This window comes from Arachis stenosperma, chromosome 4, assembly GCF_014773155.1.
Source record: "Arachis stenosperma cultivar V10309 chromosome 4, arast.V10309.gnm1.PFL2, whole genome shotgun sequence".
In the NCBI taxonomy this organism is placed as follows: Eukaryota; Viridiplantae; Streptophyta; class Magnoliopsida; order Fabales; family Fabaceae; genus Arachis; species Arachis stenosperma.
The window spans coordinates 52009583-52015882 of record NC_080380.1 but is presented as its reverse complement, the minus strand read 5'-3'; the positions used below and the strand labels follow the sequence as shown (position 1 = coordinate 52015882).

The 6300-nt window shown below is 36.7% G+C and overlaps 1 non-coding gene across 1 annotated transcript; it reads left to right on the top strand.

Annotated features, from left to right (window-relative positions):
• Positions 1–287: 287 nt before the first annotated feature.
• LOC130978212 (small nucleolar RNA R71) lies at positions 288–395 on the top strand. Its single transcript, XR_009085868.1, has one exon. It is a non-coding gene; the product is annotated as a small nucleolar RNA R71 (small nucleolar RNA).
• Positions 396–6300: the final 5905 nt, after the last annotated feature.

Sequence of the window (6300 nt, the reverse complement as noted above, 5' to 3'; positions counted from 1 at the left end):
GACTTTCAGAAATCATGTTGACTTGCTGAGTCAACATTTTGTTCTGAGCCAATATGGCATTTAGAGCATCAATTTCAATAACTCCCTTCCTCTAAGGCGTCTCATTACTCACAGAATTCCTCTCAGAAGTGTACATGAATTGGTTATTTGCAACCATTGTCAATGAGTTCTTGAGCTTCTGCAGGCATTTTCTTTAGGTGAATGGATCCACGTGCAGAATGGTCTAGTGACATCTTAGAGAAATCAGATAGACCATAATAGAATATATCCAAAATGGTCCACTCTGAAAGCATGTCAGAAGGACACCTTTTGGTCATCTACTTGTATCTTTTCCAAGCTTCATAGAGGGATTCACCATTTTTTTGTTTGAAGGTTTGAACATCTACTCTAAGCTTGCTCAGCTTTTGAGGAAGAAAAAACTTAGCCAAGAAGGTCGTGACCAGCTTATCCCAAGAGTCCAGGCTATCTTTAGATTGTGAGTCCAACCATGTTCTAGCTCTGTCTCTTACAGCAAAAGGGAAAAGCATGAGCCTGTAGACTTCAGGATCTACTCCATTAGTCTTAATAGTCTCACAGATCTATAAGAACTCAGTTAAAAACTGATAGGGATCTTCTGATGGAAGTCCATGAAACTTGCAGTTCTGTTGCATTAGAGCAACTAGTTGAGGCTTCAGCTCAAAATTGTTTGCTCCAATGGCAGAGATTGAGATGCTTCTTCCATCAAACTTGGAAGTAGGTGTAGTATAATCACCAAGCATCTTCCTTGCATTATTATTTTCGGCTGCCATCTCCTCTTCCTTTTCGAAAATTTTTGTAAGGTTGTCTCTGGATTGTTGTAATTTAGCTTCTCTTAGTTTTCTCTTCAGAGTCCTTTCAGGTTCAGGATCTGCTTCAACAAGAATATTCTTGTCCTTGCTCCTGCTCATGTGAAAAAGAAGGGAACATAAAACAATAATAGGGATCATCTTTACCACAGTAGAGAGATTCCTTTATGTTAGTATAAGAAGAAAAGAATAGAAGAAGAAAAGGAGGAAAATTCGAACTCAGAGAGGAAGAGGGGGTTCGAATTTTAAGATGAAGAGAAGTATTAGTAAATGAATAAAATAAATAGAAAGAGATGAGAGATGGAGACATTCGAAAATGAATTTTGAAAAAGGGTTAGTGATTTTCAAAAATTAAGAGAAGAAAAACAATTAAAATTAAAATTTGAAACAATTAGTTAATTAAAAGAATTTTGAAAAAGAGGGAGGTAATTTTCGAAAATTAGAAAAAGGAAAGTAGTTAGGTGGTTTTAAAAAAGATAAGAAATAGTAAAACAAACAAAAAGTCAACTAGTTAGTTGAAAAAGATTTGAAATTCAATTTTTGAAAAGATAGGAAGTTATAAAAGATTTTTGAAATCAATTTTGAAAAAGATATGATTTGAAAAAGATCTTTTGAAAAGATATGATTGAAAAAGATATTTTGGAAAAGATTTTATTTTTAAAATTAAAATTAATTACTTGAATAACAAGAAACTAAAAGATATGATTCTATAAATTAAAGATTGAACCTTTCTTAACAAGAAAGTAACAAACTTCAAATTTTTGAATCAATCGCATTAATTGTTAGTAGAGTTTTCAAAAATTTGAAATGAAATTAAGTAAAAGATTTTGAAAAATATTTTTTTAATTTTTGAAAATCATAAAGGAAAACTGAAAAAGATTTGATTTTTGAAAAAGTTTTGAAAAGATAGGATTTTTAAAATTGAAATCTTGACTTGACTAACAAGAAACAACTAATTTTAAAAAATTTTGACTAAGTCAACCCAAAGATTTCGAATTTTTGAGAGAAATAAGGAAAAAATATTTTTTATTTTTGAATTTTTAATGAGGAGAGAGAAAAACACAAATATGACCCAAAATATGAAAATTTTGGATCAAAACACTTAATGCATGCAAGAACACTATGAATGTCAAGATGAATACCAAGAACACTTTGAAGATCAAGATGAACATCAAGACTTATTTTTGAAAGATTTTCAAGAAAAGAAAAACATGCAAGACACCAAACTTAGAAATCTTCAATGCTTAGACACTATGAATGCAAAAATGCATAGGAAAAACAACAAAAAACACAAAACAAGAAAATGTGAAGATCAAACAAGAAGACTTGTCAAGAACAACTTGAAGATCATGAAGAACACATGCATGATTTTTCAAAAAATGCAAAAGTTTTTAAAACATGCAATTGACACCAAACTTAAAAATTGACACTAGACTCAAACAAGAAACACAAAAATATTTTTAATTTTTTTACGATTTTATAATTTTTTTATATTTTTTTTTGAAAATTATTTTTAGAAAAACGAAAACAAAGAAAAAATAAATTTTGAAAGAATTTTGAAAACTTTTTGGAAAGAAAATTTCCTAATCTGAGCAACAAGATGAATCGTCAGTTGTCCGAACTCGAACAATTCCTGGCAACGGCGCCAAAAACTTGATAGCGCAAAATTGTGATTTACTCTTTTCGTAACTTGAACAATTCTTAGCAATGGCTCCAAAAACTTGGTGCACACTACTATGGTTCACTCACATTCTTCACAACTTCGCACAACTAACCAGCAAGTGCATTGGGTCGTCCAAGTAATAAACCTTACGTGGATAAGGGTCGATCCCACGGAGATTGTTGGTATGAAGCAAGCTATGGTCATCTTGTAAATCTCAGTTAGGCGGATAATAAATGGTTATGGAGTTTTCGAAAATAATAATAAATAAACATAAAATAGAGATAGAGATACTTATGTAAATCATTGGTGGGAATTTCAGATAAGTGTATAGAGATGCTTTGTTCCTGTTGAATCTCTGCTTTTCTACTGCCTTCCTTCAATCCTTCTTACTCCTTTCCATGGCAAGCTGTATGTAGGGCATCACCGTTGTCAATGACTACTTCCCATCCTCTCAGTGAAAATGGTCCAAATGCTCTTGTCACAGCACGGCAAATCATCTGTCGGTTCTCGATCATGTCGAAATAGAATCCATTGATTCTTTTGCGTCTGTCACTACGCCCAACAATCGCGAGTTTGAAGCTCGTCACAGTCATTCAATCCATGAATCCTATTCGGAATACCACAAACAAGGTTTAGACTTTCTGGATTCTCAAGAATGGCCGCCAAAGGATTCTAGCTTATACCACGAAGATTCTGATCAAGGAATCCAAGAGATACTCGCTCGTTCTAAGGTAGAACGGAAGTGGTTGTCAGTCATGCGTTCATAGGTGAGAATGATGATTAGTGTCACGGATCATCACATTCATCATGTTGAAGTACAACGAATATCTCAGAACAAGAATAAGCTGAATTGAATAGAAAATAGTAGTAATTGCATTAAAACTCGAAGTACAGCAGAGCTCCACACCCTTAAACTATGGTGTGTAGAAACTCCACCGTTGAAAATACATAAGTGATGGTCCAGGCATGACCGAATGGCCAGCCCCTATAAACGTGATCAAAGGATCATAAGGTCATCCAAAAATAATCCAAAGATGTCTAATACAATAGTAAAATGTCCTATTTATACTAGACTAGTTATTAGGGTTTACAGAAATAAGTCTAAATGCATAAATCCACTTTCGGGGCTCACCTTGGTGTGTGCTTAGGCTGAGCTTGAGCTTTACATGTGCAGAGGCTTCTTTTGGGGTTAAATGCCAAGTTGTAACGTGTTTTTGGCATTTAACTCTGGTTTGTAACGTGTTTCTGGCGTTTTACTCCAGAATGCAGCATGGAACTGGCGTTGAACGCCAGTTTGTGTCGTCTTGATTCAAATAAAGTATGGACCATTATATATTGCTGGAAAGCTCTGGATGTCTAATTTTCAACGCTGTTGAGAGCGCGCCATTTTGAGTTCTGTAGCTCCAGAAAATCCATTTCGAGTGCAGGGAGGTTAGAATCCAACAACATCAGCAGTCCTTTTTCAGCTTGAATCAGATTTTTGCTCAGGTCCCTCAATTTTAACCAGAAAATACCTGAAATCACAGAAAAACACAAAAACTCATAGTAAAGTCCAGAAATGTGAATTTTGCATAAAAACTAATAAAAACATCCCTAAAAGTAGCTAGATCCTACTAGAAACTACCTAAAAACAATGCCAAAAAGTGTATAAATTATCCGCTCATCAGCCTCCCAACACCAAACTTAGAGTTTGACTTTGGGGGCTTTGTTTGACTCTACATTGAGAAAAGCTTTCCTTGCTTCCTCTCCATGGCTATAGAGGGAGATCCTTGAGTTTTAAACACAAGGTAGTCCTCATTCAATTGAAGGATCAACTCTCCTCTGTCCACATCAATCACAGCTTTTGATGTGGCTAGGAAGGGTCTTCCAAGGATGATGGATTCATCCTCATCCTTCCCAGTGTCTAGGATTATGAAATCAGCAGGGATGTAAAGGCCTTTGACCTTTACTAGCACGTCCTCTACCTGTCCATAAGCCTTTTTCATGGATTTATCTGCCATCTCTAATGAGAATTTGGCAGCCTGTACCTCAAAGATTCCCAGTTTCTCCATTACAGAGAGTGGCATTAAGTTTATGCCTGACCCCAGATCAAACAGAGCCTTCTCAAAGGTTATGGTGCCTATGGTACAGGGAATTAAGAATTTACTAGGATCCTGTTTCTTTTGAGGTAATGTCTGCCTAACCAAGTCATTAAGTTCATTGGTGAGCAAGGGGGGTTCATCCACCCAAGTCTCATTACCAAATAACTTGGCATTCAGCTTCATGATTGCTCCAAGGTACTTAGCAACTTGCTCTTCAGTAATATCTTCATCCTCTTCAGAGGAGAAATAGTCATCAGAGCTCATGAATGGCAGAAGTAGGTTCAATGGATTTTCTATGGTCTCTAGATGAGTCTCAGATTCCTTAGGTTCCTCAAATGGGAACTCCTTTTTGTCCAGAGGACATCCCATGAGGTCTTCCTCACTGGGATTCATGTCCTCCTCCTCCTCTCTAGGTTCGGCCACACCAAGTAAGGTTATGGCCTTGCACTCTCTTTTTGGATTCTCTTCTGTATTGCTTGGAAGAGTACTAGGAGGAGTTTCAGTAACTCTTTTACTCAGCTGGCCCACTTGTGCCTCCAAATTTCTAATGGAGGACCTTGTTTCATTCATGAAACTTAGAGTGGCCTTAGATAGATCAGAGACTATGTTTGCTAAGCGAGAAGGGCTCTGCTCAGAATTCTCTGTCTGCTACTGAGAGGATGATGGAAAAGGCTTGCTATTGCTAAACCTATTTCTTCTACCATTATTAAAGCCTTATTGAGGCTTTTGTTGATCCTTCCATGAGAAATTTGGATGATTTCTCCATGAGGGATTATAGGTGTTTCCAAAGGCTTCACCCATGTAATTCACCTCTGCCATTGCAGGGTTCATAAGCTTCTTCTTCAGAAGATGCTTCTTTAGTACCGTTGGATGCATTTTGCAAACCATTCAGACTCTGAGAAATCATGTTAGCTTGCTGAGTCAACATTTTGTTCTGAGCCAATATGGCATTCAGAGCATCAATTTCAAGAACTCCCTTCCTCTGAGGCGTCCCATTACTCACAGGATTCCTTTCAGAGGTGTACATGAACTGGTTATTTGTAACCATCTCAATGAGTTCCTGAGCTTCTGCAGGCATTTTCTTTATGTGAATAGATCCACCTGCAGAATGGTCCAATGACATCTTAGACAATTCAGACAGACCATCATAGAATATATCCAGGATGGTCCATTCTGAGAGCATGTCAGAAGAACACTTTTTGGTCAGTTGCTTGTATCTTTCCCAAGCTTCATAGAGGGATTCACCTTCTTTCTGCCTAAAGGTTTGAACATCCACTCTAAGCTTGCTCAGCTTTTGAGGAGGAAAGAACTTGGCTAAGAAAGCCATGACCAGCTTATCCCAAGAGTTCAGGCTATCTTTAGGTTGAGAGTCCAACCATATTCTAGCTCTGTCTCTTACAGCAAAAGGGAAAAGCATAAGCCTGTAGACCTCGGGATCAACCCCATTGGTCTTAACAGTATCACAGATCTACAAGAATTTAGTTAAGAACTGAAAAGATCTTCTAATGGAAGTCCCTGAAACTTGCAATTCTATTGCATCAGAGAAACTAATTGAGGTTTTAGCTCAAAATTGTTTGCTCCAATGGCAGGGATTGAGATGCTTCTTCCATGGAAGTTTAAATTTGGTACAGTAAAGTCACCAAGCATCTTCCTTGCATTGTTGTTGGGTTCGGCCATGTCTCCTTCTTTTTCGAGATTCTCTATAAGGTTTTATCTAGATTGTTGTGCTTTA